We start from the raw sequence: 14,978 nt of genomic DNA, 5'->3' as shown, positions 1-14,978 counted from the left end.
CAAATGGTTTCTAAACATAAAATTTTAAATCCCCATAATGAAGCTCAACTCTAAAAACTATGCTTTTTAAGCCTATTTTAAAGTGTAGTAAAAATGACCTAGTGAAAAATACCCTTGGATTGATGTTTGAGAGTCAGTAAGAGAAACTAGTAATGCTGAGGAGAACTTGATCTCACTACATACGTAAGCTGTTTATAAATAGAGCAAACTGTTTTCCCCCCACTGACTTTCACTGTTATTTCAGAGATGACAGAAGCTTTACTTCAACACAAAATTACAATTAACCATCACTGACTCAGTCTATGATAACCAATTCACAAAATTCCTACAAAACTGCTTAATCAAATTATTGATAATCACACCAACTATTCAAAATATATTTATGAAAACAATAGTTCATTGATAGTCCATGTAAGTATCATAAAACAGGTTTGTATTTTTTCTCTTATTTATGGATAAGAATTTATTAAGTGCTTAATATATATACCAGGTACTATGCTAATCATTCTTGATACATCATTTCAACTAATCCTCAAAATAAGACTCTGAGGGAATCTGAATATTCCACTTCAAAAGCTGACATTGTGGCAAAAGGGTTATTTTGAGATAAGGCAATTAAAAAACAGCATACAACAGAAAAAAACTGCCTTCCCCTACCAGACTTAAAAAGCAGGGCATAAATTTTCCTTTTTAAAGGTAACATGAATTTTCATTTCTAAAGTACCAGAAAGAGAACTCAATCCTCAGAGTTGACTCTTATCAATGCAGATGACACAGACATAAATCTGTATAACAAACCTGACTAAAATAATCTTTGTATTCACTAGTTGCTCCCACATATTTATTCCCACAATTTGCAGGCCCTAAAAAGCCTCTTTCCTTTGTCTTGTCTCTATTCCACAATTTATCGCTCAGATTCACTGCTTCTATGGTCTCCAATTCTTTCCTCTGTAGCCCTCCATATGCATAAGTGACAAACCATTTCTTCTGTTACTCTGTCTTTTGTCAGTTTAATTTGCAGAGCCCCAGACAAAGAACCTAGGAGGAAAGAGAAAAAGGTTTTTCCTTCCCTCAGTTCATTTCAGTCGCTCAGTCGTGTCCGACTCTTTTTGATCCCATGAACCACAGCACGCCAGGCCTCCCTGTCCATCACCAACTCCCAGAGTCCACCCAAACCCATGTAGATCGAGTCAGTGATGCCATCCAGCCATCTCATCCTCTGTCGTCCCCTTCTCCTCCTGCCCTCAATTTTTCCCAGCATCGGGGTCTTGTCAAATGAGTCAGCTCTTTGCATCAGGTGGCCGAAGTATTGGAGTTTCAGCTTCAATATCAGTCCTTCCAACGAACACCCAGACTGGTCTCCCTTAGGATGGACTGGTTGGATCGCCTGGCGGTCCAAGGGACTCTTAAGAGTCTTCAACACCACAGTTCAAAAGCATCAATTGTTTGGCATTCAGCTTTCTTTATAGTCCAGTTCTCACATCCATACATGACCACTAGAAAAACCATAGCCTTGATTAGACAGACCTTTGTTGGCAAAGTAATGTCTCTGCTTTTGAATATGCTATCTAGGTTGGTCATAACTTTCCTTCCAAGGAGTAAGTGTCTTTTAATTCCATGGCTGCAATCACCATCTTCAGTGATTTTGGAGCCCAAAAAAATAAAGTCTGAGACTGTTTCCACTGTTTCCCCATTTATTTGCCATGAAGTGATGAGACCAGATGCCATGATCTTCGTTTTCTGAATGTTGAGCTTTAAGCCAACTTTTTCACTCTCCTCTTTCACTTTCATCAAGAGGCTTTTTAGTTCTTCTTCACTTTCTGCCATAAGGGGGCTATCATCTGCATATCTGAGGTTTTTGATATTTCTCCCAGCAATCTTCATTCCAGCTTGTGCTTCTTCCAGCCCAGCATTTCTCATGATGTACTCTGCACATAAGTTAAAGAAGCAGGGTGACAATATACAGCCTTGACATACTCCTTTTCCTATTTGCAGCCAGTCTGTTGTTCCATGTCCAGTTCTAACTGTTGCTTCCTGACCCACATACAGGTCTCTCAAGAGGCAGGTCAGGTGGTCTGGTATTCCCATCTCTTTCAGAATTTTCCACAGTTTCTTGTGATCCACATAGTCAAAGGCTTTGGCATAGTCAAGAAAGCAGAAATAGATGTTTTTCTGGAACTCTCTTGCTTTTTCCACGATCCAGCGGATGTTGGCAATTTGATCTCTGGTTCCTCTGCCTTTTCTAAAACCAGCTTGAACATCAGGAAGTTCATGGCTCACGTATTGCTGAAGCCTGGCTTGGAGAATTTTGAGCATTACTTTGCTAGTGTGTGAGATGAGTCCAATTGTGCGGTAGTTTGAGCATTCTTTGGCACTGTCTTTCTTTGGGACTGGAATGAAAACTGACCTTTTCCAGTCCTATGGCCACTGCTGAGTTTTCCAAATTTGCTGGCATATCGAGCGCAGCACTTTCACAGCATCATCTTCCGGGATTTGAAATAGCTCAACTGGAATTCCATCACCTCCACTAGCTTTGTTCATAGTGAAGCTTTCTAAGGTCCACTTGACTTCACATTCCAGGATGTCTGGCTCTAGGTGAGTGATTATACCATTGTGATTATCTGGGTCATGAAGTTCTTTTTTGTACAGTTCTTCTGTGTATTCTTGCCACCTATTCTTAATATCTTCTGCTTCTGTTAGGTCCCTACCATTTCTGTCCTTTATTGAGCCCATCTTTGCATGAAATGTTCCCTTGGTATCTCTAATTTTCTTGAAGAGATCTCTACTCTTTCCCATTCTGTTTCTTTGCATTGATCGCTGAGGAAGGCTTTCTTATCTCTCCTTGCTATTCTTTGGAACTCTGTGTTCAAATGGGTATATCTTTCCTTTTCTCCTTAGCTTTTAGCTTCCCTTTTTTTTACAGCTATTTGTAAGGCCTCCTCAGACAGCCCTACAACCTCTGAATCAGGCACAAGTACAAGCCCCATTCTGCAGAGAAGCAATCAGATTTTCACAGGTTAACCTGCCCAGAGTCACACACAAGTCAAGAAGCACCAATCTGATTCCACAGTATGAGTACTTAATTGGTGCAAGGTTTGTAACTATGATCTCTATCATAAAAGCCCATAATTCATCCATTCACATTTAATATTTGTAAAGAAAGCTAATTAGACAATCCCCCCCATCCATCAATAAACACATTTATGGTCAACACCAAATAAATGGCATCTCAAATTCTCTCAGGCTACAGGAGGTAACTAGGTTAGAACAGTCTCTGGGATGAAACTTACAAGTAAGGCTAAGGTTTAATAAGTAAATGATTAAAAAGTGCAAATTGATAACATCCATCTGCTAAGTCGCTTCAATCGTGTCCGACTCTGTGCGACCCCATAGACGGCAGCCCACCAGGCTCCACCGTCCCTGGGATTCTCCAGGCAAGAACACTGGAGTGGGTTGCCATTTCCTTCTCCAATGCGTCAAAGTGAAAAGTGAAAGTGAAGTTGCTCAGTCCTGTCCGACTCTTCGCGACCCCATGGACCGCAGCCCACCAGGCTCCTCTGTCCGTGGGATTTTCCAGGCAAAAGTGCTGGGGTGGAGTGCCACCACCTTCTCCAATCCATCTACCATGTGCCATATTAAGCAGAGAGATATTAAAATAAAAAGACGTAGCCCCTACCCTTAAGGAGCTTACAATTTACAGGTTCAAAGATCTTCACTTTAATTCAAATACAATTTAAATAATAAATTAAAGATGTCTTTCCTAAAAAAAGATTCTTACCAAAAAGACGGTGTTAAACCTGGTAAATCTAAAAGCAGGCTAAAATACAAAGTAGAAAAACCCAAGGGCTTTGGAGAAAAATAAACTGAGTTCAAATACCTGCTATCAGTTACAACAGGAATCAGGATAAAATAATCTCTCTGAGCCTCTATTTGGTCACAAAGTTGTTAATGTTTAGAACTACATACAAAGGATGACAAACTAAGAGATGGGGCAGAGGATACAGTTCTGGGTTGGGTTAGGGAAAAGAAAAAAGTACTGTGATTCAGCCAAATTAAATACTATTCTCACTATAAAACTGAAATAAAAGGATAAGGCAGAAAGTATAAGGGTAAGAAATAAAGTATAAAAGATTAAAATGTAAAAAGAACACTGTCCCTTTAAGATGCCTACAAAGAACCACCAAATTTCCTTTCATAAACTCTTAGGTATCTACTGATTACTTGTAAGTGAATCATTATTTTGAAAAACGTCTGTAGCTTATTTGCTTATTTGTATAGTCCTCAGATAAATCACCTGGCCAGAGGTTAACTCTGGGATTCACGATACAATTTCCTTGAATGCCCTGATGGTTATATACAATAATGAAAATGTTCTGTATCTGCATTGTGCGGTACTAACACAGCCACACTGGCCATATACAGCTAACAAGCACTTGAAATGTGGCATGGGTAACTGAAGAACTGAATTCTTAATTTTAGTTAATCGAAATTTAAACAGTCACATGTGGCTGGTGGCCACTATACTAGAGAACAGAGCCCCAGAGAAACATGTGGTCACATGCACTTTCATAAACTAAAGTTACAGGAACATTCATGGTAACGTTTACTCATAATAACCAAAAGTTAGAAACAACTCACCAACAGTAACACAGTTAAATAAACCTTGATATATAATTTTTAAAAATTATAAGTCTGCAACACTATAAAAGGAACCTTACAATTTATTTGCATATTATTTAAGCAATTCTGTGATTCTGTCCATTTCAAACAACTAATAAATTCTCTTAATCCAACTTAGTCTCTAAGGGACCATCCATACTTACTTCAAAGCCAGGCCTTTGAGGGCAGTGACTTCATCTAATACTTCCTTATATCCCACCCAAAGTCTCCACATTATAAATATTCAGAATTTACGTTTAATCTTCTGAATAAACTAGTTATAATGATCACTTGTAAACCAAAGAAAAACCAACTCATACATAAGTATCATACAGATAATATAATCAATGTAAAGCTAAATTTAAAAAATCTGCTTAAAAACAAACTTTTCTTTCACACTAAATATAATACAATTGCATTCTAAGCTATAACTGTGATTAAACAATAATATAAAATTTTCTTAGTAAAATCTGATAAGACTTTGCAACAGCTTCTGCTTAAGCTTGAAGGGAAAAATGGAGAACATGGGACAAGAAAACAATCTCTGGGGAGTCCAGAGACAGGTAATAACAGAGCTAACAAGCCACACAACAGAGCAATGAAATGAGTACTAAAAAGATACCCCATCTGGTACGTGAGATCCAACCCCAGTTCTGCCACTAACTACTGGCGCAAAATTAACCCAACAGCCAGGTATGTGGCATCTCTGCCTCTGATCTGCCAAAAAGCACTGACATTTTTTTTTTTTGGAGGAGCGAGGGGAGTTAAAATTTCAAATTCAGCTCTATCTGGACAGAAATTCAGAAAGAAAGAAAAACTTTCTGAAGCATCCCTTATGTCCCAAACATTAAACAAAAATGAGCACCTAAATTTAAGTACTTTTAAAGTACAACCAAATCCTAGCAGAGCACCCAGTTCAGTTCACTCACAGGAGTCAGTCAATTAATTTAAATATATACAATCTTACAGGCACTTCTGAAGCACTCAAAATACAGAAAACCTACTTCTTAGGTCCTATCAAAATAAGGCATTTTAAGTGACATTATCAAACATTTTTTGTGACAATGTAAAATTCTCAAAACAAGAAATTATATTTTAACACAAACTCTCAATTTTTTCATGTGAAGTTTCTGATACTACTGTGAAGCCAAACAGTTACAACTTACATGTCCAATAAGCGTAATTCAAAAGATAATTTAGCTAGAAATATAAATACAACCATAATTTCTAATATTTGGACAACTACACACTGTAAAATAACATAAAATGGCGTGGTGGTGGGAGCAAATCTTATTAAGTATCTGCTACATGTCAGAATATTTTGTTCAGTACCTTCCATACCCTATCTTATCTTTTTCAGTCATCTTCCTAGATGGCCACCTGTTAAAGATAAGGAAAATGAAGGCGTGGCTGCGAATTACAGCACTGAATAACCTTCCAACTCAGCTGATCTTAAAGTCTTTCTGCTACATTACTGTAATTATTTTCATTTTTCCTGCTGACTTTTGCCCAAAATCAAAATAGGCAAACTAAGTCCACAGGCCAAATAAGGCATACCTTGTTTTTGTAAACAAAGTTTTGCTGGAACACAGATTCATTTGGCCGTCTTTGCACTGTACAGCAGAGCTGGACACCTGCAACAGAACTGGGACAATCTGCAAAGCTTACAGTAGTTACTACCTGGCCTTTTATAGAAATTTGCCAACCCCTGCCTTAAAGTATCAAAAATGCAAAGAACCTCAGAGGCCTCAAAACTTCAATGTTTAGCTTCTTTGAGACAACTATTAAGAAAGAAGAACTTCAAAATTACATGAGAGAAATTGCTTGAAACTTTATGTTTAAAGCCTAATAAGCTCAAATTTATAAAAGTGATAAAATTAAATAGCTTGATTATGAAGTTACTGAACCCTTGTTATTTGTTTTGAAGGGAAGGTGGTAAGGTTTTGAATCTCAGTACTCCCACCAGGGATGGAACCTGTGCCTGCTCCTGCAGGGGGAGTGCAGAGTCCTAGCCTGCCAGGGAACTCCCCATGAAACCTTATTCTTAACAATTAATGTGTCTTCTGTAGTAGAAAGTGATGGAGGAAAAACTTCACAATTCACCATATTAAAACATATTTAATAAACATGTACCTTTTTACTATGTACCCACATTTTTTCATGAAGAACATCTTCAGTATAGCAAAACAGAGCCTGGCATTTCAAGTAGTTTATACTTCACTTCACACTTTTTAATACATTCACTGAATTCCTTACACTTGGATCAAACCAAACATTTATGTGATTACTCAAGGGTCTAGTTGATTTTCTTGTGTTGAAGGAGCTTTCTCCACCCCCGCCACCCCCCGTGGTATGTGACATTCCCATTGCTTTCATTCCAAGTAAAAAATCTCCCAATTAAATCATTTTATCTTCATTCAAAATAAACTTCACTATCACTTAAACAATTTGCTTAAATTAAGCCAGCGTGAGGAAATGCTTGATTACAGTGTTACAAAAATTTTCTTTCTTCATTTAGCAATCTGAAACAGGAGTCCCATAGCGGTAAAGTACAGTCTATAAACTCCAGTATAGATAGATCAAGAAGTCCTACAACATATGAAACGTACACAACTGTTAATGAATACCTTGACTTTGATGACTTTATAAACACTTTCAAAAAATCCTATATTCAGTTTCCTTTTTAAGAAAAATGTCACTATCAAAGGAAAATAACCCAAAATTATTTAGTTTGCAACAACTCTGGAGTTATTCCCAGAAACACACAAGGCCACGTCAACACTGAAAAATTAATCAGTGTAATTCACTGTATTAACAGATTTAAAAAATTCAAATGGTCACCTCAATAGATGCAGACAGGCATGACAAAATTCAACATCTATTCATGATTAAAAACGCAAACAACCCCCCTCAAACTCTCAGCAACCTCAGAACAGAAGGAAATTTCCTTAATATGATTTATAGAATCTACAAAATGACTTACATCTAGCATTATACTTTGAAGGTGAGACTGAACGCTCTAAGATTGTGAACAAGGCAAGGACGTTCCCTTTCAACCCTATTGGAAGTCCTAGACGCTGCACAAAGTCAAGAAAAAAAAGACATACAGGAAAGGTAGGTAGGTTTCTCTATTCATAAATGACATGACTGCCTCCTTAGACAAATTCCAAAATATCTACAGGAAAAAGCTCCTAGAAATTATAAATGAGTTTAATAAAAACTCAAAATACAAAAGCAACATATAAAAATTGATTGCATTTCACATACTAGCAATGGTCAACTGGAAAGACAAGGTTTTAAAAATGACATTTGCATTAGGACTAAAAAACTGAAATACTTAGGTAGAGAACTAATAAAACATTTGCAGGATCTACATGTTGAAAACTATGAAACATTCATGAAATAAATAAAAGACCTAAATAGAGAGAAACATCATGTTCATAGATTGGAAAACTCTATTTTGTTAAGACGTCAATTATCAAATTAATCTACAACAACTTCAAAATCCTCGGTTCAGTTCAGTCACTCAGTCATGTCTGACTCTTTGTGACCCCATGGACTGCAGCACACCAGGCCTCCCTGTCCATCACCAACTCCCAGAGTTTACTCAGATTCATGTCCATTGAGTCAGTGATGCCATCCAATCATCTCATCCTCTGTTGTCCCCTTCTCTCGCCTTCAGTATTTCCCAGCATCAGGGTCTTTTCAAATGAGTGAGCTCTTCGCATCAGGTGGCCAAGGAATCGGAGTTTCAGCTTCAGCATCAGTCCTTCCAATGAGTATTCAGGACTGATTTCCTTTAGGATGGATTGGTTGGATCTCCTTGCAGTCCAATGGGCTCTCAAGAGTCTTTTCGAACACCACAGTTCCAAAGCATCAACTCTCTGGCACTCAATTTTCTTTATGATCCAACTCTCACATCCATACATGACTACTGGAAAAACCATAGCTTTGACTAGATGGACCCTTGTTGGCAAAGCAGTATCTCTGCTTTTTAATATGCTGTCTAGGTTGGTCATAACTTTCCTTCCAAGGAGCAAGCATCTTTTAATTTCATGGCTGCAATCACCATCTGCAGTGATTCTGGTGCCCACAAAAATAAAGTCTGACACTGTTTCCCCATCTATTTGCCATGAAATGATGGGACCAGATGCCATGATCTTAGTTTTGTGAATGCTGAGTTTTAAGCCAACTTTTTCACTCTCCTCTCTCACTTTCATCAAGAGGCTCTTTAGTTCTTCTTCACTTTCTGCCGTAAGAGTGGTATCATCTCCATATCTGAGGTTATCGATGTTTCTCCTAGCAATCTTCATTCCAGCTTGTGCTTCATCCAGCCCAGCGTTTCTCATGATGTACTCTACATATGTTAAATATGCAGAGTGACAACACACAGCCTTGACATACTCCTTTCCCTATTTGGAACCAGTCTATTGTTCCATGTCCAGTTTTAACTGTTGCTTCCTGACCCGCATACAGGTTTCTCAAGAGGCAGGTCAGGTGGTCTGGTATTCCCATCTCTTTCCAAATTTTCCACAGTTTCTTGTGATCCACACAGTCAAAGGCTTTGGCATAGTCAAGAAAGCAGAAATAGATGTTTTTCTGGAACTCTCTTGCTTTTTCCATGATCCAGCGAATGTTGGCAATTTGATCTCTGGTTCCTCTGCCTTTTCTAAAACCCAGCTTGAACATCTGGAAGTTCATGGAATTTATATATATTTATAGCAATAAGCTGATTATAAAATCTAGGCAAAAGTACTAAAATAGCCAAAACAATTTTGGAAAAAAAAAAAAAAGTTGGAGAATTCACATTACCTGATTTCAAGACTTAATTTTAAACCTATATTAATCAAGACACTGTGATACTGGTGGGGAAAAAAAAAAGCCAAATACAACAAGGGAACACAGAGGAGGCTAGAAAGAAACCCACACAAATGTAGTCAAATGGTTTTTGACCAAGAAACAAAGACAATTCAATGGAGAATAGTCTTTTTAACAAACAGACATGGAACAACTGGACAAATAGGTGAAACTCAACTTACAGCTGTACACAACAAGTAACTCAAAAGTATAACACAGATCGAAAGGTAAAATATATAATTTATAGAAGACGACATAGGAGAAAATCTTTGTGATCTTGGTTTGGCAAAGAGTTCTTATATACTATACCAAAACTAAGACTCATAAAAGAAAATATTGATACTTTGCACTTAACCAAAATTTAAAACTTCTGTACTTCAAAAGACACAGCTGAGAAGGAAGGAAAAGGCAGGCCACAGACTCGAAGAAAATCTCTGCAAACCACATATCTGACAAAGGACTAGAAAAAAATCAGACAATAAGAAAATTCAATTTAAAAATGGAAAAAGATTTGAAACTTGGACACTTCATCAAAGATATGCAGATGGCAAGTAAGCACTGAAGTGATGCTCCTCATCAATATTCACGAGAAAAATTCAAATAAAAACCACAATGAAATACTGCTATATATATATATATACCTATTACAATGACTAAAATTAAAAAGAGTGATTATACCAAGTGTTGATGAGGACATAAAGGAATTAGAATACTCATACACCACCACTGAGAATATAATTCAGCCTCTTTGGAAAATGTATTTTTGAGTGTATAGTTTCCTACACTACTGTGACAAGTTGCCACAGATTTAGTGGCTTAAAACAACATAAACTTATTATTTTACAGTTCTGTAGGTTAAATATCTGACACAGGTCTCTCTGGGTGAAAATCAAGTTGTTGGCAGAACTCCATTCTTTTCCATGAGGTCTAAAGATTAATCCATTTCCTGGCCTTATCAAGAGACCATATTTCTTAGCTTATGCCCCAAATTCTCCAACCTCAAAACCGAGAACTCTGCATCTCTCTGTCCCTGCTCCCACTGTTACATCTTTCTACCTTCTCTTCCCCTTTTAAGAACCTTTGTGATACTCTAGGCACAGCACCTGGATAACCTCAGGATAAACTCTATCTTAAAGTCAGTTGATTAATTCCACCTACAACTTTAATTCACTTTTGTCATGTAATCTAATTTATTCACAGTTTCCAAGGAGCAGAACATCTTGGGCCACTATTCTACCTAACACATATTTTTAAAGTTAAACATACACTTCCCACATGACCCAGAAATTTCACTTGGAGGTGCTTATCCAAGAGAAATGAAGGCTTGTGTTCACATAAAAACTTGCTAACAAAGATTTATAGCAGCTTTATTCATAGTTCAAACAAAAAACTCAAATGTCTTTCAACTGGTAGATGGATAAATCGTGATGCATCCATACACTGGAATACTACATTCAGCAACATAAAGAATTGCTAACACACTCAACATCAAGAAACACTCCAAAGTATTACACTAAATTAAAGAAACCAGACTCAAAAGGCTAAACACTATATAATTCCATTACCTGATATTCTAGAAAAGACAAATTACAAGGAAAGACAATAATCAATATCAGTTGCCAGCAGTTAAAGACTATAAAAGAGCAGCTCAAGGGAATTTCAGGGGCTGAACTGTTACTGGGTGTCTCAATTTTGGTAGTTGCATAGCTCTATGTATCTGTCAAAATAACTGTACAACAAAAAGAGTTAATTTCACTTCACCAAAATTAAAAATAAAGTTAAAACCTTTGTTAAAGAAGGAAAATAATTATATCATTTCTCACCCATCAAACTGGCACAAATTAAAAAATCTGATGCCAATCTGGCAATTCTAAACGTGGATAATGGATAAGGGTGACTCATACACTGTTGGCAGGTCTGTAAATTGTTACAACTTTAGAGTATTATTTGGCAGCTGGCAAAGTTGAAAATGCACATCAACCTATGGCCCAGGAATTCATTCCAGAGAAAACTTTACAAATGTGTTCAAGGAGATACACATACGGATGTTCACTAAACATTGTCTGAAATACTGAAAAACTGAGAATAATCCTTCAGTCAAGGAATGAATTAATTGTGGTTAGTGGTTATTTTAAAAAGAAAAAGAAAAAATGCACGAGGGAAAAAATTCAACTCTGCTGGCTCCATATATGATTTTTCAGAAGAGTTTAACTTATCATAAGGCAAGCATTTTAGCATTTAGTTCCAACTCTGCTGCTAACTAATCTATCTACATACCTCACTTTCTTTTTCTTGGAAAATGAAGAGGTTAGACTATACAAAGACTAAAGATTATTTCCAACTCAACAAGGATACTGATACCAAAAAAGGGCCAAATTTCTTCTATGTCTGTGATGAGCTTTTTAATCATATAATAATCATTCAGAAAGAGCATATAAACTTCTAAACTCACCCTACTAACTTGGTGGTGGTGGTATAGTCACTAAGTCGTGTCCAGCTCTTGTGATCCCATGGACTGTAGCCTGCCAGGCAGAGTTCCCGGGATTCTCCAGGCAAGAATACTGGAGTGGGTAGAGGATCTTCCCGACCCAGGAATCAAACCCAGGTCTCCTGCACTCCAGGCAGATTCTTTACCGATAGAGCTACGAGGGAAAGTTCTACTACTACCTTGGGCAACCCTCAAGTAAAATTTGCATATCCTTTTGTAGTTTATCATTCTAAAATACGTTAATATTAATGAGTCAATCTTCTCAACTTCAAGTCTGTGTGGCCAGAAGTCATTGAACTACATGGCAAGTTTACTTGACTTTAACAAAGATAAAATCATGAATTTCTTTCTGTATTTTTTTTGCCTGTTTCATCTACAGAGTTCCTACACTGTAATAGCTTCTGCTTGCTACAATAGTATAAAAAGCCTTTTAAAACCTGTAACATGCAAATCTACAGAAATCTAGTAAATAGTAGTCTACTATCCAAAAGAGCTTATTTAACAATTTCATTATCCCAATACTTACAGTTCAAAGACACCAATAACCAGCATGCCACTTGTTCCTATTGAAGAATTTATTAGGTTATTAATTTCTGGTATAATCCAAAAGCATAACTAGAACACTATCATTAACACGTAACACTTTTAAAAAACACAAATATTAACACCTTTCACCTTGTCATTAAAATCGAAATTTCAAAACGTTTGTTCCAAGGGCTTGCCAAATCTAAATTTTCACAATTCTAAACGAGAACGGAGACAAAAACACACACTATGTACTACTTCTAAAAACCTCCTAGGTATGAGATTTTAATTTGAACGTCAACTGCCAAGAAAAACCTTTCGAAGGAAACCTAAATTCTGAACATCTTACAGTATGTCAATCAACTAGACAGAAGGTGAGTTATTATCATTAGGAAGTTACATAATTTGCACCCAAGATTGTTTAAACTCTCTCGTTAAACGCAGCTGACAACAATTTACAAGCTTCCAACTTCAATCTGAAAACTTAAATTACCAGAAACCATGAACGGGATTAGGCTTTTCTTTAAAAATGGTTGCGAGGAAGTAAGAACTGTTTGTTTCAAGACTGCAGCGAGGAGCCGAATACCAGCAGCTGAGTCAGGCAGAGAAACGACGACTACATTCCGTCTACCAGAGGAAAGTGTTCCGTGTTCTTCGCCCCGCCAAGATCCCGGACCCGGCCTGGAGCGAGTCCGGAGAGTTGCGAACCCCGAGGCGCGGGCGCAGAGGGCAGGCGCCTCCCTGCACCTCGGGCCGGGCGGGCAGGAGACCCGCCGTGGTGGGTCGTTAGCCAAGGCAGAGGGAGCGGGCACCGCCAGGCAGCGTTCCTGCGAGGGACAAAGGTTGAGCTAACACCCTCCGCTGCCGGCCGGGCTCCCGCTGCCTGGAGCAGCCCGCGAAGCAGCCCGGGGTCCCGCCCTGGCCCGCGCGTGGGGGAGGGGGTGAGCGCGGCCGTGCCTCCCCCAGCCGCTCGCGGGGACCTGTTGATTAAGACCGCCACACCGAGCCGCCGCCGGTCAGCCTCTTACCTCCGCGCCACGGCGGCCGCCGCTCCTCCCGCCCCGGCCTCCTCTAAACACTGCACAAACGACAGCTTCCCAGCGGCACTTAAAATACCGGATAAAGAATCCAGAAACTCGCGATTCCCTACCTCACAATCTTAAATCCCCGCCCCCGCCCCACCCCCAGTCGCCGCCGTCGCCGCCAGTGACTCCACCTCGAGACCGCGCAAGACCGCGCACGCGCTCCCGGGACTCTGGCGCAGTGGGCGCGCCTATCCCAGCCGCTCCTCTGCACGCCTGCCCGCTGTTTGGCAGAGAGGCTCGCGCGATTCGCCCAATCCCGAGCCGGCGCGGAGAACGGGCCCTCTCATTGGTCCGCTCTGCAGCTCCCGAGGGGCCGGCCGCGCGCGCAGTCGCGCGCCTCAAGTGGAAAACGCGAAGTGTTTCGGGCTTTCAGGCGCTGGGGAACTGCTTTTGGCTTGAGCTCACTGGCCAGGTTATGTGAGGACGTGAGGTTTCGCTAAGACGCAGTGGGCGGGCTCACGGTCTCCAGACCTTTCTTATCTCCCCGAATGTCCGTCAGCTGCTGAAGAAAATCTGGTTTCCCTTGAGGCTACTCGTCATGTCCTGTGAAGCACGTCACACAATCTAACATTTGTGTAAAAAAGAACCATGGCATACCCGAACACCTGGATGCGTGTGGTGTCCCACGAAAGAATTCTCTGCTACCATGGAAGACTTCACAAAGCCAGCAGCTAGGACCGAATTCTGAAAACCAGACAGGAAGGATGCCACAGAAGAGGGCCACAGCTGTTGCACAAAACTCAAGTACCTGGGCCAACCCACATCCAGTGCAAGGAAATCCACATGAACAGTCTTCAAGATTCCCTGGAAACTGTTAGCCATATCCAGAAAGGAAAGGAAAGAAAAAATGTGTGTGAGAAGAGATCGATTTCCTTTTCTAAGTTGTTAAATACGGAAATAAGTAATAATTCAAGAAACTTCCTTTAGTTCCTCGATGAGTTTTTGTTTGTTTTCCTTTTAGCTCGGGGTTTCTCAACTTTAGCGGTATTGATGTTTGGGCCAAATAATTCTTTGGGGGCTGTCCTGTGCAACCCACTCCAGTATTCTTGCCTGGAAAATCCCATAGACGGAGAAGCCTGGTGGGCTACAGTCCACGGGGTCGCAAAGAGTCGGACTCGATTGAGTGACTTCACTTTCTTTCTGTGCAATCTAGGATGTATAGCAGCATCCCCCCTGGTCTCTTACCCCCTAGATACCAACAGCACCGCTACCCCTATTTGTGACCATCAGAGATGTCTCTAGACGTTGTCAAAGATGTTCTGGGGGACAAACTCGCCACCAGTTAGAATCACTGATGTAGCTTTTCAAAGAAATGGCCTCCTTAGAAAGTAGTCTCTCTTTACCCATCCCTTCCAGTTGCTTGG

General features: G+C 39.5%; 1 protein-coding gene across 3 annotated transcripts in view; it reads right to left on the bottom strand.

The window, feature by feature from the left end:
* The window catches only part of MPP5 (membrane palmitoylated protein 5), an 80,433-nt gene extending 66,680 nt beyond the window's left edge, over positions 1–13,753 (bottom strand). Inside the window, exons 1-3 of one of the 3 annotated variants that reach the window (XM_027552213.1) lie at positions 13,558–13,688; positions 13,023–13,356; positions 12,531–12,567 (exon numbers count right to left, since the gene is read on the bottom strand). The gene's annotated coding sequence lies outside the window, so the exon portion shown is untranslated. Of the gene's footprint in view, positions 1–12,530; positions 12,568–13,022; positions 13,357–13,557 lie in introns of all 3 variants that reach the window. The other 2 variants (XM_027552214.1, XM_027552212.1) reach the window with 2 other exon arrangements.
* Positions 13,754–14,978: the final 1,225 nt, after the last annotated feature.

The sequence above is a fragment of the Bos indicus x Bos taurus genome, chromosome 10 (assembly GCF_003369695.1).
Source record: "Bos indicus x Bos taurus breed Angus x Brahman F1 hybrid chromosome 10, Bos_hybrid_MaternalHap_v2.0, whole genome shotgun sequence".
Taxonomy (NCBI): domain Eukaryota; kingdom Metazoa; phylum Chordata; class Mammalia; order Artiodactyla; family Bovidae; genus Bos; species Bos indicus x Bos taurus.
Note: the sequence above shows the minus strand (reverse complement) of the source record. Positions and strands in the feature narration are given on the sequence as shown.